This window comes from Lates calcarifer, linkage group LG3 (genome assembly GCF_001640805.2).
Source record: "Lates calcarifer isolate ASB-BC8 linkage group LG3, TLL_Latcal_v3, whole genome shotgun sequence".
NCBI lineage: Eukaryota > Metazoa > Chordata > Actinopteri > Centropomidae > Lates > Lates calcarifer.
Window position 1 is genome coordinate 22268696 of NC_066835.1, and position 18830 is coordinate 22287525.

Below are 18830 nucleotides of genomic sequence, written 5' to 3' on the forward strand. Positions count from 1 at the left end.
ACCTGATCAGACAGTGAAAGGAAATACGTCACAAACAGAGTGAATACAGTGATGGTGTGCAGAGTTATTATTTTTCTTTTCAATAAGACACAGGAAATCATTCTTCTTGTTTCAAATCAGTGATTAATAAAATTAAAAGCATATCCACTGAGCAGAGACAGATGTTACCACCACCCCTCCCCCTGTATATCACCACACCTGGAACGTCTCCATGACACCTGATAGAAACTTCATCCTCTGAGGAAGACCACAAGATGGAGGAAAAGTCAGTAAGTGGAGCTGGAGTCAAGACGTTTTTGTCATTAAACAGAAAATGTTTTCTTCTATGTTTTAACTTCTGTTTTCTGACATTTATCTTCAATCATTTCTCTGTCTTTAGGAGTCGAGCTTTGATTTTGTAAATGTTTTCTCCACCCAGATGTTTCTAGCAACATCTGTGAACATCTGAATCAGTCTTTCATCCTCTCAGTCCATTTGTCAACATGATAAAAAACCGACCTTGGATCATTTTTTGTCACACTCTGTGGTTTACTGTTGACAGAGGAGCAGTCGGCCTTAATGATCATCTCACAGGCCTGTTTAAATGTTTAGTAAGAAATCTGCAGGAGTGATGACAGTGAGCGACGCCTCCTGGAGACACCTGAGCAGAAAATGTTGGCAGTGACTGTGAAACCATTTGGCTGCAGTTCATTTCACACAGATTCTTCACATTCCTGTCTGCTGATCTGTGATCTGCCTGAGCTGCAAAACACAACCTGATGAGTCAGAAGAAGTCACGTGACCCATCAGCTGTAGTTTGATCATGAGAACACCAGAGGGCAGCAGCACCCAGAGCTCTGGTTCAGCCACTTCTCTTACCATTTACCCTCAGTGTTACCATGCAGAGACTTCATGGAGTCTGGTTCATAAACAGCAGTTTATAGCAGAATATATTTTCTAAAATTTAGTTTTTTCAAATTGCATCGGTTCAACCTGCCAAACTTCTCATAACAGACTCTCAACACGCAGATGAGTTTTAAATTCCACGGTTCAAGGCCCCAGCATCTCCAAAAATACCAAACATGTTGGTGAAACGATGCAGGAGACATGTCGAACATCTGATGCAGCTTCGTGTTTGTTTGGTCTAGTTGTAGTTAATTAGCACAGCAAAAAATGGTCTCAGTTATCTTGACCTCTGACCTTTGACCACCAAAATCTAATCAGTTCATCTCTGAGTGCAAGTGACTGTTTCAGGCAAATTTGAAGAAATTCCCTGAAGGCGTTCCTGAGATGAGAAAGGGACGGATGAACAGATGAGTGTTGTTCAACATAAAAGCTGAGACTAAAGTGGGATTATATCCTGGACATCAGAGACTGTGGATAAAACTGTGAGAGTCCCACTGAAAACTGTGTGTATACTGACTTTGTTAACATGATCACATGCAGAGAGCGTGACGCCTGCACTCATTCACTTCAAAGCCTCGTTCAGCTGCAGAGTGTGTTTTACACTTTCATGCTTCATTATTCTTTTAAGAACAAGAGATGGAACAGAGAAATAATTCATAACTGCAGCCGAGTGAAAATCTCCAAAATGTCAACCTGTCAGGACTGAAGAAAAAATATGCTGGAAGACACTGGTGTGCTTTAGAAATGCCAGAGTGGAGATGCTGAGAAACAGTGAAAATCAAAATGAGATGAGCTTCTTGTTTCCTTGGTTTGGGGTTTGGGAGCTGTTTGATCGGCTGGGAGTGATGTGAGGGGGACGACTGTTTGATTCTGTCCACATTTACTTTGGGAAAATGACACAATTAGTGAAATCAGTAAAAGCAGACAGACTGTTGATCTACAACAGAAACAGGACGTGAGGAGTGACGCAGCTCCAGGAACCACTTAGAAATCAAAAAGATTGAATATGAAATCTTTGGACAAACACTTTCCTCTGTCAGCAGCAGCGTTATAAAGTCTCACTCTGATTGACAGCCTTTGTTGAATGCTCTGTATCCTTTCCTGTTACTACAAAAGCACTAATTACTTTATTTCTTCCATAATAACTGCCAGGAATCTGCTCCATGAAGACTGCTTCTTGTTTTCTGTGAAACTGTCCTGTAACATTTGAAGCTTCGGCAGCATCTTCCACAGTCTCTCTCACTGAGGGTGAACCAGAGAGAGGGAAATCTGCAGGTGCAGGGACACAAACAGAGGGAAAGAGCCGCTGAACCGGTTAAATACAGAAGGAGTGATTGCAGGATGAGTGACAGGTGAGCAGGAGGGTGTGGGCCTCAGGTGACTGGGCCTGTGGTGAGAGTCTGAGGCCATCTGGTGGATGGATGGAGAATGAAGAAGAAGGAATTGTTTTGGACATAGTTTAATGTGCACCAGACATTTTTATTGCTCAGTTACAGGTACAGTTGTTCTATGGATCAAACATTTAACACCAGAACTGGAAGTTTGATCTTCATCAGATCATAGTTCATAAATCCTGGTTCCATCCACACCAGAAACAACTTGACTCGTCCTCTCCTGTGAAGTCAGTGCTGCAAACATGTGGAACATCTGACTCTGAGCTTCATGACACTCAACAGCAGATAACTCTTTCTTTCCACCTACTGCATATTTCCACTCTGCATATTTACTGGGCTCTGTTTCTGCACTGTACACGCTTTGAAAACATGTGTTTTGATCAAGAAGTCACATCTGTAATGCTTCACTGGAGTGAATAGAGAGAGAGGGAGAGAAAAAAAAGAGCGAGAGCCAACTTGGCTGCTCTTCCAGAAGCTTTTAGAGGATTAAGAACAAAGCGTTTGTACATTAGAGGCTCTTCAGTGTCAGACTGCAGGGCTGCACCGCCTCCTCCATCAGCTGCTGCTTTATTCACACCAACAAACAGCTCAGATACACATGTGCTGCCTCTTTAAAAATCTGTGTTTTTAACTCACTTTGACCTGTTTGACAACAGAACTCTTGATTCCTAGAAAGCTCATTTCCACCTCTCTCTCTTCCCTCGGCCTCCTTCATCTCTTTCCTCCATCTTTCCTGCTCTTTGACATGTCTCCTATCTCGTGCCTTCTCTCTGCTTCCTCTTTATTCCTGTTTCAGAGTGAGAATCAGCTGAACCTGCAGCTCTTTAAGTGTTTTTCTCGTGGACGTACCAAGTCCTCCTCTCGCCACCTTCTCCTCTGCTTGCTTTGCCCGTCGGCCGCCGTGCCAACAGCTTCAGGCCTGTTTCCTTTTGAGGTCTTCGGTCTTTGCTTCTGTCGCTGCTGACTTTAGAGAAAAGGCGAAAATCATCAAACCGGCTGCTTTGATGTTCTGGTTTTGAGGAAGATGTGGGCAGAGCGGGCTGGGAGGCAGAAGCAGTTAGGATCATCATTTATTCAAATCAGTGAGGACGTTTGAGTTTGTGGCGTGGAAACGGTTCAGATACTGTACAGATACACAAACACCCACACACTCTGTTTCTTCCATCCAAGGTTACTTCTAATTAGTTGCATTGTCGGCTGCAGCAGTGGGAACATCACAGACCCAACATGTCTGACAGCGCAGAAACAAAAGCCGGCAGCAGTGAAGCGTTCAGACACACTGTGAACCAATGAGAACCCAGATCTGATCTCTCCCTCTCTGTTATCTCCTCAGAGGGATTCTCGGCTTCACCTGCCACTGCTCAGCCGCTCTGACAGGACAGGAAATTACACACAGAGTTTACAACAGCAGGCTGGAAAACACTGATCTGTTGCTGCGAGGTACGAGTCCAAACAACGTGAGCTTTAGAAAACTAAGAATCATTTTCTGTTTTATTTCTGTGTTTTGTTTTCTCAGACAGAGAAAGAAAAACTCCCTCAGGATGTTCAGAAGCTTTAACAGATGGATAATAACCAGTTTATCAGGATGAAAAGTCACATCTTTACAGGATAAAGATCAGTTTTACTTTTAATCCTACAGTCAGTCTGAATGGAGCTGACACATATTAATGATTGTTCATTCAGTATTCAGTAAAAGCAGTATTCTGCCATCTCTTCATGAACATGTTGACCTAACCCACTCTACACTTTGATGAAAAACACATTGTTGTTGCTGTAGTTATTATTGTTGTTGTTGCTGTAGTTGCTGTTGCTGTAGTTGCTGTTGGATGTTGAGCTGCTCAGGATGATGCAGAGGAGCTGCAGGACGAGTCACATCAAGGTGACTGAACACTGCAGGAGGAGATCCACTGATGGAGGTGAAAGTCGGTCAGACTGCACAACACACACACACACACAGAGAGAGAGAGAGAGAGAGAGAGAGTAGACAACAATCTGTGCTGTATAATAGGTCACACAGACACATGCTGCACCATTTGTGTTAGTGAGTGTGTATTTGAATATACTTTATCTGTGTGTGTGTGTGTGTGTGTGTGTGTGTGTGTGTGTGTGTATGTGTAACCAAAACAGTGAAGAGCCATCTGCTTCATTGATGGGAACCTCAAACTAACAGAGAGAGAGAGGGATGGATGACAGATAATTAGATGGATGAAGGGATGGATGGATCAGAGCAGCTGAATGAAGGAACTGGTGTTAGGATAATTAGAGGGATAGATGAAATGAATGGGTGGATAAATGAACAGATAAGAAAAGAATGAATGAATGAATAGCTGGATAAATAGACAGGTGATGGATGAACAGATGGACAGATGTGTGGAGCAATGAAAGGATGGATGGATGGATGGACGCCTGAAAAGCAGCTGCTGCAACGATGACAGAGGAGAAAAACAAACCAACAAGGCCTCTGAGTGAAGGTTTATACAGCCACTGTGAAGACGCTGTTTAAACCCTCACTGGTCAGGGACAGATCCTGGTCTGGTTTAATACTGGACCTGAAGCACAGGACAGGAGCTCATGGTGTCAGAGACGTATGAAGGTGAAACCTCTGCTGGAACAAAGAGAATCTGTCAATGAAATATTTCATCTCCTTGTTTGTTGCCGTTAGTTCTCCTGAGCAGCATGAGCACGCACACACACACACACACACACACACACACAGAGCTGCAGCTAATAAAGGTTAAATGAAGAGATTAGAGCGGCTGAAATGCTGCGACTGCAGAAGGTCAGATGGCACAGAAGAAGACGGCGTGCTGATGTGGCCCCTCCTCCCCTTCTTCTTCTTCCTCGTCCTCCTCCTCCTCTTCCTCTTCCTCTCTGATGTTGTTTTTTTTTAAAGCTGGGAAAGTCATTATGGACGCAACATCAACTCTATTATAGATTTAATAAATCCTTCAGCCAAACAGGGCCATCAATCATCCTCAACACTGAAGCATTATTTAAAGCAGCTCCACTCTGAGCCTCAGGCCCACTTTTTAAAGGTTGACTGCATTTTATTTATTAGCTCCACCACTGTGTCACTCTTATAGGCCATATAGGTTTAACTGCTCATTAGCAGCATGTCTTTAAACCCCAGTCCTTATTTCAGTCTTTGAGTTGAATAAAATGTCTATTAACAACAGATTATCAGATTAGTGACACTCCATCTCCCGCTTCAGCTGAAGCTTGTGTGGCTGAAGAAATCAGCCTCTATTTTCCAAGAACTGATATCTTTTGTGACTGGCGCCCCCTACAGTTCTGCAGCGCTACTCACTTTGACGCCACTGTTGTAAATCCAACATAGACAGCTGTACACCAGCGTTTAACGACAACACAACGAGGGCCACAAAGCCAAACATCAAACAAGTGTAACAACAAACCCAGCACGCCAGCTAATATTAGTCTGTGTTTATTTACACAGTCGTTAATATTAGATTTTAATAAAAACACTTCAGAACGTTCTAAATTAGCCATGACAGACAACTGATTCAAATGTGTCCTGGACTAGCTGTTGTCACTGCTAGCCATTGTTAGCAGAACTAGCTGATAACACTCAAACTTTCTGAGTTGGAAATTCAACTTCACAGAGCGTTCCAGTTGAAACTGCTTGCAGAGCTAGCTTCTTCCATTAGCTAGCTGGTGAGCCATAGTTGGTGTGTGTGACAGCCCTTCTTGGAAGAGACTGCAGCCTCTCAAAGTGACACAGAGCCAGTCAGTGAACCATCACGGTGATTCTGTAGCCGATTTTCTAAGGTTAGATAGTTACATAATGTTGCTTTAAATAGAAAAATACATGTGCCAGATTTTATTTGTGAGCTTATTTCAATGAACATGAGAGAAAGATGTTCAGAGGACTGTGGAGTCCTGGTAGAGGTGAGCGTGCTCGGAGTCTTTCCTAGTTCCAGGATTGATGTGTACAGGACGTCACATGTTCCAGATGAGACTCACAGGCAGTTTTTATTCATCTAAATCAACCCAACGAGCTGAAAAAGAGGTCATTTCCTGTAAAACTCACTCGGCTCTCAGCTCACTGTGTGAAGGAGCATTAAAGAGAACAATAGAGTAATTTTCACTTGCAATCTCTGCCAAATGACATGAAAGATAAACTGTCCTCCTCTGAACCGTCAGCTCTCTGCAGCAAAAGGTAATGAACTAATAAGGACACGAGGCTGACCTGGGACCACTGCTGAACATCAGCTCATGTGTCCAGCCTCCATTTTGTTTCACCGCTTTGATGTTTGAATGAGCAGAAGAAAAGTCTGTTTTTTCTGTTCTGATATTTTTTAAGCTGCATCAGTAGAAGGTGGCGACTCCCCTCAGCCAGGTGCAGACCCACACAGCCTGAACAACCTTCCCTTTGAAGATCATCTTTCCATTAGAACCAGGAGGTGCAGAGGTGACGTCATTACACTCTGCTGATAAAAGTTGTGTGAGGAGTTTAATCATGTCGCATTGGTTCCACAGCCAGGAGATTTATGAACAGGACTCGTTTTTTTTATGATAACAAAAGGGAAAAACACTTAAGGCAGAACGATTTAAACAGACAGGAACTGACTCACAGGTCGCAAACTAAAAGTGAAATTACTCACGAGCTGTATTAAACGACACGCCTGCTGATATCTAACCATCTCTATCTGACTGTAAAATAAATGTGACAAAACAAACAGCTTCACAGACAGAGAAGAAGAATTGAACCAAATACTGATCAAATCTTTGGTTAAATACTCTTAGCACCGTTTCCTCAGTGGAACTGTATTTCTTCAAGGTGGTCGTGGTCGTTATGCAAGTCGTTAGGGTCACATGAGCCCAGGTGTGACTCGTTGGTGGGTCGTTGCCCCACCCTGGGTCCCACCCTGTTTTCGTCTCGCACACAGAGCTTCATTGTTTGATTTACTGAGAATTCACTGTTACTGTCTCTGCACGAACACTGTGTGTAGTGACACCTGCTGGTGATCCACTGGTACTACTGACTGACAAAGACAATATACATACTTCCTCTCTAAGTTGCAGTTTGCAGCGTTGTTGTCACTGTCAACATTACTTCACAGTATATGACCATGGGGAAATATCTTGGGCATGTGCTTGATTCAATTTACTGAAAAATAGTTCATTATTTCTTTTGCTGGTGATGAATGAGCTCATACTGCATGATGACTGTTCCACTATGAAAATAAATTCATAATTTCCATCATTTGCTGTCAGTGAGTAGACATGTTGTTTTGATCATCCTTCTCTCAACATATTTGTTGACATGAGTTGAAACGTTGCAGCAATTATCTTAATTATCTTATCTTATCAGAGCTGAAAACACTGAGCGCACACAACCTTTTGTCTTCAGCGTCTCTCATCCTGCGCCCGTTAATGAGCTTTCTGAACGTTTGAATCTTTTCTCCTCCACAAACAGAAGCCGGTGTTTTTACTACAGGCAGATTTTTCTCTGTTTTCGTCCTCCTCCTGTTTTCCATCTTTGTTGCTCGTGCATTAGTGTGATTGGTTCACTCCCAGCTGGTCCATTAGCACGGTGGTGATGATGAGGTCCTCTTTAAACCCTGATAACACACGGCTGTCCATCAAACGGCCCGAGCACAATTAACAGCTGTGTGTGTGTGTGTGTGTGTGTGTGTGGCCCTTACTGGGAAGAAGGGACTAATAACGGTGATTCGACTCATTACCTTTCATTGAGGGATCTCTGATTGTATTACCCTCTGAATGCAACAGCTCGTTAATACACACACACATACACACACTAACACTAACCTGCAAACTAGGACACACAACAGTCCTGCACAAATGGAAAATATTATATATATGTATATATATACATATATATATATATATATGTATATATAAAACCCTTTTTTGGTTTGTTTTTCTTTCATTTTCCCTCCTCATCACTCGCTCTTGTTTTCTCTCAGAAAGGAGTTGTAACAAAACAGCGTCCATGTTGACTGGCTTTAAGTCTCCCTCCTCCGTCAGGCTCAGAGACGAACAGGGAACATCATGTTTTCTGCTGCTGCAGTTTCTGGGAGGTCACATTAAAATCCATGGGAGTGAGTTTATTTATCAGATCAATGGAGCCTGTGAACTGTTCGTGTGTTCGATATCTGTTCACCTGCTTTACTTCACATGTGTGTTGCATGTGTGTGTGTATGTGTGTGTGCTGTTCATGTCATGAGTTTTATGGAGCTGCAAGTTGATTCCAGTTTTTACTGCAGGTCCTGACCTAACGTCAGCGCAAACGTCATTTGCTCCTGTGGTTTATTGAATCCACAAGATGTTTGTCATTGCCTTTAAAAACTCACTCTGCAGGTACATAAAGAGGTCAGAGGTCAGGGTCAGCTACAGTGCTCCACCACTGCAATTACGCAGATTCACTGTGTTGCTAAAGGGCACTGCAGCAGAGCAGGTGAATGAGGCGTGAGCCAGGGTTTGATGATGGACCAGATATTTACAGAAAACTGAGCAGGCCATTAAATCCTTGTTTTTATTGTTGGTGTAATTGTGTGTGATGAAAAAACCTTTGAGTTGTGCTGCATCTCGCTTTCCATTTCCCATTTTTACAACCTCCCCTCAAGTGCCCCTCATGTCCACTGGACACGCCATCAGAGAGTAAGGACGTCATGCTTGAAGCAGAGTACTCGACATGATCGACCTTTCGCAGCAGACGCATCAAACCACAAGTCATGTGACCATCCAAAACGTGAGACCACTTGTATTATTATACAGTTTCAGTTTCTTTGTGGTCTCAGATTTGATTTGATTTCATACAATTTCAGTACCAAGGATTTAGCCGGCAGATGTCGCCATTTTGAACCAGTGAAACAGAACTGCTTCATCGTGACTCAGTGCTTCAGAGAGCATCACTATCACAGTCTTTTACTGGACATGTTCATCTCTCAAGTGAAAAAGTGGATAAATACCTTTGTTTTTGCATATGTACCTTTTCCTGAAATCTGTGAGGCTTCATGGAATAAAGAGTGTTGAATTCAGTTGTTTGTTGCCTAAGTGTTGCTAGGCTGAGTGGTTATTTTAGTCCAGAGTGTTTTAGAGTTTAGTTTAAACTCAAGAGTTCGTGATGGCTCGTGTAACGTACTAACGACTTTCTGCCACAGAGGAAATCAGGCTAATTCCAGATGAGTGGAAAGAATCAGCCGAAGTCTTCACTGCAGAAACAGAACAAGGAGCAATTCACCTGTCAGTCAGCCAAGAATGAACACTATGGCCGTCACAGACTCTGAAGATAAAGAGCAGAAGAAGAATGCTAAACTGGGAGAATTGTTCTGATTGCTTCCAGGAGCCTGGCAGCAGAGAGTGAGTATTGATCTGCGAAGCTGTCAGGCTACACAAATGTGAGATTTACGTTTTGCTTTAATGGAAGTTTTTCATGTTTCTTTCTTACGAGACTAAAGACTTAAAGGGCTGAGGACTAATGGTCTCTTGGGGAAATGTTCTAGTCTTAAAGTGTTTCAGATCAGACGGATCTTTCCAGAAACAGCTGTGGTGAAGGGGACGTCTCTGAATGGACCTCAATCTGAGATTCTCTCACTTTAGTGAACCCTGTTCCCTAAACCCTGTTCATATTTGTGCTGCATTACATCTGAGCAGCTCCTGTCAGTTCTCCTCTGCAGCCCTAACCCTGCCGTCTGCTCGCCTCTTTACTGCAGCTGTTGGCAGGTTGCCTGTTTCCTCACACATGTATCCATACGCCTGTCGACTGTCGACCATATGTTCCTCCCCAGCCTGCCCTCTGCTCTGATTCTGCCCACACACACAGTCAGTTAGTTATTTTGGCATGATTGTGTTAATAAGGTATTCAGTTCGCTCTCCTCTACGAGCCTTCATTAGCAGATAAGAGGTAGACGATCAGATAGGACGCGGCTGACAGCGGGTGGAGGTCTTGTTTTATCGTGTTGGAGCTGATGGTCCCGTTGACCTCTGTCACTGTGAGGGATTTCAGCAGAGCAGCACGTGTTCACTTGACTTTGAGGATTCAGGTCAGTTTATACAATTTAACAGACAAATTATTATTTATATTCACACAGTAACTCTTGACGGAGTCGTGACATTCACAGGCCGTATAAAGGCTCGTAATTGCAGCCTTTATTAGTGTTACCATGGCGATGCACTGGAATAAAATGTCTGTGTAAACTCTGAAGCCTAAAGCCTAATTATACCACGACTACAGAAAACGCTCAGACACTCTAACCACAACAGGCTCACACTGTGTTACCAGAACCAGGAAGTAGTGAAAATAGAGTCGGGGGGGTACACCATGAGAGACTGGAGCAGAGGAGGATGAAGATTTACTGATTGTTAATGAGGACACTCCCTGGGACACAGGTCTCTCTCAGTCCACATGAAGCCGAGTGAAGATCTAATGAGCAGAATGTGTGGCCTTGGGGAAGAAACATATCCCAGAATGCATTCTGTGTCAACAAGCAGCGATGGCGGATGATTTGAGCCACGTTCAAAGTCTCTGTGTCGTATGTGGTAACGAGCGTGATAATGAGTTTGGCAACGTACACGGCAACTGCTAATGTCAACGAGCTGAGCTGGAGTTGCAGATTCAGCAGTGCAGTTTTGTCCTCAGTCTCTTGCCAGTGTGGATGTATAATGGAAAACCAGATCAATTCATTTGTCTTTTAACAAGGAAACGATGCAGCTATTCTGCACCACTGTGCTAATTAACAAACACAGAAGACAAAAATCTAATCTAATCTAATGTCTGTCCAGCTAATGTCCTCTGGCACCGGGAACAGCTAATACCCTCTCCTTTTAAATCTGGAAAGAAACTTGCATCACAGATTGAGTCCACACCAGCTGTGCGCTGTGTTCTGGGGATTTTAACTGTGATTGTGATTATATGTAACGAGCTTAAATAAAAGTGAACTCAGCCTCTCGTGTGGATTCACATTCCCTTCTTGTCTTGTCTCTAACCTCTACTCTCACCTGCTGATCCTTCATCTCTCAGGTGTCCTTATTCTAACGCTCTGCTGCTCTGTGCCTTCGAGCTCCGGGTTCATTTCTGAAATTGAGTTTGTAGCTCAGCACCGAGGTGACTAATCTTTGGTTGAAATCAGGCCTAGAATGCATTAGAGTAAATGTTAGTCACTCCTGGGCTACGAGCCCAGCTCCTCTAAAGTTAGAAGAAGTTAAAAGTTTTATGAAACACACAGAGATCCAGGGTAAATTCAGACCCAGGGGAGAATCACTCACTGTCGATCTCAGCTTCTTTTTCAGTTTTGTCGGAGCCTGTTGTGGTGAAAAATGATCCTTTCACTGGCCATCGTTTAAATGGGGGCACGCGCTGATGCAAATGGAAGCCAAATAGCTGTCCCTGCCCGGGCAGGAGCCCAGAAATCCTCAAGTTCCATCTCCAGTGTGATAAGAGTCTCAGTAGCACTTTGCACAGCCCATTAGCTGTGGATTGATGAGAGCTCCCAACTTCCAGTTGTTTGATCACAGCTGGCCGAGGACCAGTAATGAGAGCTGTTGTTTCACAAAGGAGCTGAGAGGTGGGCAGGTACAGGTGGACGTTCTTTATCACCTTTACCTACAGGTTAAACAGAAATACAGAAATACACAGAAATATACCAACGTACTAAGAACGTTTGTTAGCTATGTTACATTCACCACTGGTAGCTGAGTCTTAATCATACGTTGTGAGTGATAAGAACCAATCAGGAAGAGAGCGTGGGCGTCATCATCCGGACTAAAACACGACCCTGGAGTTTTCAGAAGAAATATTTAAAAAGGAGAGAGTGCAGAAAAAAGGACAGAAAGATGGAAAAAATAAAGAAGAAATACTGAAGAATGTAAAAAGTAAAAACATTGAAGGCAATGAAGAAAAGAAGGAGGTAAAGTAATTAGACTACAACAGACAGGAGTAAAATGTTCTGACCCTTTACTTAAAGGTGGCCTGTGGAGGTTTTGATCAGCTGTGCTATGGGGAAATGTTTGAATCAGCGGTGTGTGATACTGTCGATTACTGTCTCATTAAATCTGTTTTAGAAAGTATTCAACCCCCTTCAGACGATCCCTCTAACATCCTCCTGTCTCTCATTTCAAACCTCTGATGAATGTTTACCAGGGAAGTGAATCATTTCATTGTTGTGTAATGTTGCTGTAATTGAGGAACATTACTATCTGTTTGCTGACACTTTGCATTTATTTACATTAATGTCTGAGCCAGTGAAAAGGTGAAGACTCCGCTGGGTTTCCAATCAGCGCTGCTTGTTTTTAGAAGCGTGAGAACAACGTCTGTAAATCACTTCTCTATTAGTGGGATTTAAATAAAGAGACTGACATTTAAGAGTGTGGCTGTGGTTATATTTCTCCACCAGACGTGTGTTACTCCATGACTTCCATGATTAACTGTCAGCGCCGCAGGGAGCAAGGCAACCAGTGCTTCCTTCACACGTCCAAGTGAAACAAGCTGCAGACAGTTCACAGCACCAAACTGTGAACATCCACAGTTTCCTTCACATCAGCGTCCGGAATGAACCACACATTAATAATGAGCTGTTTCTACTTGTAATTCAGTTGACGTGAGGAACAGACTGAAACTAAAAGCTGTTCTGAATGACAACACACAACCATTAGTGTGTGTGTTGTAGAATAATTTGAGCAGCACGCCGCCTGGTCAAACGCCGCTTGGCCGCCATCCCTTCAACAGTTTGTTGTGCACGGCTCAGCCGGAGATTTAGGACGAGACAGCAGCTATTTGGTGCTCCTCCAGACCAGCTGGTGCACGGGATCAAGCTGTTAATGGCAAATTATCATCCTATTAATCTCTGCAAGCACTGGGCCTTTGTCAACAGTCTGCACTGTAAAAAATATCACAGGTTCAAAAAAGGACGGTGTCTGAGTGGCAGATCGTCACCTCTCGTTCTTCACGAGGTCTCGGCAGGACGAGGTCTTTACAGAGCCAGGACTGACTGAACTCCTGTGAAACAATCACGTCTGAGATGAGACGAGCGACGGACTGAAGGAGAGAAGAAAAAGCAGAGTTTGTCCTTGATGTCAGCTGGCTCTTTAACCTGTCCTCTTTTAAATCCAAACTGAAGATCTTCCTTTTCAGTCGAGCTTTTCCTCAAACGATCACACTGTATTTGTACAACATGTACTGTATGCTCTGTATGTATGTGAGTATTTCTGGCTTTTATTCTGTTTTTCCTGTATGAGACGGTGCCGTACAAATACATTTGAATTTAAATGAGAGTTTCATAAAGGTGTGAAGTGTGTGTACACATGATAATCCAGAAACAACACACACATACACAGAGCTGTGGTGAGTGCACATTAGTCAGAGCAGATAACAGCTGTGCAGTTAAATAGGTAGCTGCATTTTCAAGGCCAACACTGTTGGTACCGTGTCAGAACTTGTATAAAGTTAATATAAGCACAGCTGTCAACTGGAGGCTTTTACTCAGTAAAGACTTGGAAACAGCTGTGGGAAGTCAAACATCTCAGTTCATGACTTAGTAAATCTGAATAATAGTCCAGGTCTGGCTCATGAGGCCTCAGAGTCTCGTTACTGGATGAAAAACAGATAAATGTTCAACTTCTCTGTAACTTTAATGACAAACTAAACCAATCAGCCACGACGTTAAAACCACTGACAGGTGAAGAACAGTGCTACAGCTGATCAGCTCTTTATCAGCCATTATAACACATGATCATGTTCTACATCTTAATATGCTTTGCTCAGTATGGACCTGACTCTACCTTATTAACACTGGGTAAATATGGTCTGATCTTACATAACAAAACACTGAACTACCAGGGTAAACAGTGTTCAACGTATAGCTACAAATCTTACGCTAAATTAACTTTCGAATGCAGTCGAGTCTGAACTCAGGACTAGAGCACCGCCTGGAGCCACTTCAACGTAATCCACTCCTCTGATAAGAGCAGCATCTTATGCATCAGTCTGCACCGTCCTCTTTCCTACGCAGCAATCTCATCACATTCACGCTCCTGATTGGCACCTTCAGGCTACTGTACCTTGACAGTTCTCTCTATCTGTCTGCACGCTGCAGGCATCAAATAACATGCATCAGTTCAGTCTGAACTCACCTTTAAACACATCAGTTCAGTCTGAACTCACCTTTAAACACATCAGTTCAGTCTGAACTCACCTTTAAACGCCCGTCTCCCCACGCAAACTGTCATGTAACTGCTGTATAGAAAATAGAGGCTGGATAGAGCTGAACACTCAGAGAGGTGGAACTGGTCTTTGTCTGATTTTACAGTTCAGTGCATCCACGCTGTGAAGAGAGCATCACAATGTTTAGAAGGGTTTTCCACCTCATACACAAAATATCAACAGTCAGAACAAGTGATTAAATATTGATTTCTTCTCTTAATGAGGTCTGAGTCGTTAGTTTGGGTTGTGTGCTCCCTTTTGGTCTCAGCTGCTGTAATAAATGAACCCACGGAGACTAAACACAAATATTAATGGTATGGAGAGGTGAGGGGTGAGCGCCGCTCCTTCTCGCCACTCTGTGGTCTCAGAGAGGGAATTGAAATGACTGAATCGCCTAAATTGAAATAGCTGCGGTTCGGCTCCGAGGAGAAAAATGGAGCTTGAAGGACTATTATGTGATGGGATGACACAGCCGTAAAGATTCATCCAATTTTATGGCCACATACAGCTGAGACATTAACTCTGTCATCCCATTCATCCAGCAGACAGCACTGTGTGTGTGTGTGTGTGTGTGTGTGTGTGTGGTTAGACTCAGATTTGCTTAAATAAATTGAATTATCTTCAGTCATGTATCTAAATAAGTTGCTATCAAACGACTTCATGTCCAGTCGTGTCAGAGCTGAACCCTCGGCTGTCTGTTTACTCACCACAGAGACACAACATTTCATCCGACAGATTATTAGATTCAGCGTTTTAAACTACTTTTAATTAAGTCAAGGATTCAGATTCTTCTCCCTCTCGTGTTGACGTTAAACAGATCAGTGTATTTTCTGTATTATTTGTTTTCACAGTTGGATGTTGACTCTTACATGATCTTTACTGTAATACTCATTATGTTCAATTCTACTGCAGTGGTGGAGACTATCTTAGTACATTTACATCAGTCAGAGGTGGATTGGTACTTTGACTCTAGTGAAGGATCTGAATCTCTCTCTCTCTCTCTTCATCATTCTCTCCTGTAGTTTTGTGTTTTTCGTCTCTCTCCTCCTCTGTCTCTCTCTGTCAAGCCTCCTGCTGCTCCCACAATCCTGCTCCACGATCCTGCTCCTGCCGCCCACCCTGAGTCTGGTTCTGCTCGAGGTTAAAGGAAGTCTCTCCACTGTCTCATGGTGGAACTGTTGGGTCTCTCTCTGTAAATATAATCCTATAGTCTGTACAGTGCCTCCAGATAACGTCTGTTGTGATTTGGTGCTATGTAAATTAAAACTGACTTGACTCACTGTTCTGTTCTGTACAGATATAATTATTCAGTGTTTCAAATTGATCAGTGGGACATTTTGTCCAATAAAACTGGCCAGTTTTTTTTTTTTTTTTTAATGAGAATTTCTGCTCATTTTATTCTGTTTTGAATACATGAAATAAAAACTCTTGATATCCAACCTTTCTCTTTTCTCTGCAGGAGAAAAACAACCAGTTCAGGACTCAGGCTGTAATCAGTCTCTCCAACAATTCACCAGTTTTTATTGGAAACCCAATAAACTAAGGCCAATTGTCAGAGTAGTTTGGCCTGATGTAGTTTGTCTGTAAATCCATACATTTTATGTGTCGTGTCATTGGTTCTGAATGAGTCAGCCCACCATGATTCCTCCACAGAGTGTGAGTTACAGACTGAATACTTCCTGGAGCTCGGGTCTGAAAGGAGGGAAGAAAACGTGGGTGACAAGGGGGTTGAAGAAGAGAGACAGGAAAGTGAGAGAAGAGAAAACATGGAGAAAAGAGAGAAACAGCGACAGACAGAGTCCCTCTGGGACTGACAGTGTTTAGTGTCTGTGGTTGTTGTCCAGTGCTGGCAGGCAGGGAGGTCGGCAGGTGTCTGAGGGCTTCACCACTCACAGAAATGATGCTGTTTTTAGGTCATTAAATGTCTGTTTAATCCCAGAGGAATGTCTATGGAAGATCAAGGAAGCTGAGCAGGAGATAAACCACAAAAAAGAAAAGGATTTTAAGGTTTTCCATTTAAATAAATCCAAAAAACATGGTGTGAGCTTCACCTCTGTATGTGAAATATGGAGCAGACTTCAGAAACAGAAACAGAGCACTGTGTTTGATTTCTGTCCAAGATTTTGTTGGATTTGTAATAAAACACTGTCACCCAAACTGTTGACTCAGTGTCTTTTTAATAGGTGTGGGCATTACTTTTTATAGCGGGAGAAACCCTGCCAAGGCCAAATGGTGTCATCCCGATCCCATCCTGCCACACACTCATCACACAACATCAGAAGTGACTTCAGGTTTCTCCACTGTTGCAGAGAGGAAGGACGCACAGGTTCAACAGGATTAAAGGTAAATGTCTCCTGTGGTTGCTGCTCTATTGAACCAATCACTTTATGTGACGGCTGACGGCAAAGAGCCTCGATTAGAAAATGAGCCGTCACTGACACTGACCTCTGTCTCCATGAAAATTCAAAATATGCAGACTCAACAAAAGCCTGTGGTCAGAAGAGCTTTTTCTCTCCATAGCTTCCTCTGTCAAAGGTAGGAATAAGAATCCATCCCATTAACATGCATTGTCTGCATTGTCATTACTGTAATTGCTAACACCTGCACTCTTCCCATGGATCTATTCTGAGAACACACAGCTGTATGCAGAGGTCAGTACTCAGTAACCTCCTCCACTCCGGCTCATATCACAGCTCACACACGCTTTCTGCAGCTGACAGTCTTTTTTCACCTGCTCCTCCGGCGGATCACCTCGAGGTTTTTTAGGCACATTCACAAGCAGCCAATGTGGATTTAGAGGTGTGCTTTGGATCATTATCTATCAGCTCTTCAGCTTCAAGATGTTTAGTGGGATCTGTTCCTCCCTCTGCCACACCACGTCAGACCACCTCAGACTCCAGCATCAGATCCATCAGAGACAGATCTGCTGTCTGTGAAGGTATTATAACAAAACAGATTTAACAGAAAATAATCATCACACAAGTTGTCAGCTCGTTTCCTAGCAACGGCTGCACTCAGCTGTCAGTCAACGGCTGCCATGGAAACCCCAAGCTTAAACAGTTTGCACAAATATGATCAAAAAAAAAGAGAGAAAGGTTTTCTAAAGCATAAACAGGTGTTCGTACAGCAGCAGCAGAGTCTGAGTGTAACTCTGTGCAGCGCAGCGTCACGTGCTCTCTGACACGTAGAGACTCATATCTCCAGGCTGAAGGATTCTCAAAGTTTCAGATGAGCTGCAGGATTACACACACACTTCTCTCAAGGCTGACACACTCCTCCAACCTCTGTCTCAGATAAAGAAAGCGCTTTTCACAACTCCTCAAACGCTTGACATTTTCCAGATGAAAGATTGAAGACATTGACTTTTACTGAACTCATCTCAGGTTTAATGTAAAAATGTGAAGAGTAAACACAGAGTGGTGAGGGAAGCAGCAGCTGCTGCTCCTCTCCGATTGGAAATTAAATGTCCAAATTTAGCTGTGCTCTGCATATTCATATCCTGCATGATGTGTGTGTGTGTGTGTGTGTGTGTGTGTGTGTGGAGACAAACCCTGAGCAGAGCAGCGTTGTCTTTAATGTCAATCTCATGTTCAGCTGTTGACGCCTGAGCGCTGGAGAGTCGTCTGAATATTCACAGCTCCGGGTTTAATTTGTCGACACTCGCTAAGCTGCTTGTGTTTTAGTGCACGTATGTGTGCACGTGTGTTTGTGTAAATATAATTAGCTTTTTGTATGTTAATATGTCAGCCCCAATAAATCTAATTAACCTTTAATCTGAGCTAAGCTGCAGAACATGAGGCTGTGTGTCGCGCTGTAACAGGTTGACATGTGGTTACGTGATTATGTATCAGTGTGTGTGTGTGTAGGGGGGGGGTGTCACAGCTCTATGGATTAGTTCACATCATCAGGATTCAGGTCTGTGCAGCAACAATCCTCTCAGCTTCTGTATTAATCTGTGTATTTATTTCAGATTTCATCATCATCATCTTCTTCCTCATATCCAGGGGCAGGTCGAGTGTTCCAGACCTTCCTCTCCCCATCAATGTCTTCCAGCTCTTCCTGGGGGGATCCCAGGCCAGGTGGGTCTACCTCAGGAAACCTCCAGAGGAAGCCGCCCAGGATCCAAACCAGGTGCCTGAACCACCTCAGCTCCTTTTGACATGAAGGAGCAGCGAGTCCACTCCGAGCTGGATCCTCACCTTATCTCATTTTGGCCGCCTGTATCCGTGATCTCGTCCTTGACCTTGTTCAGACGTCGGGGAAGATGAGCAGATGTATTTGCTGATCAGTGATTCTTTTTTTAAATCTGTCCTCACTGTGTGCGTTAGTTGGTCTTTTTACACAGTTACTGTCCTGTCAGAGCCGCAGCG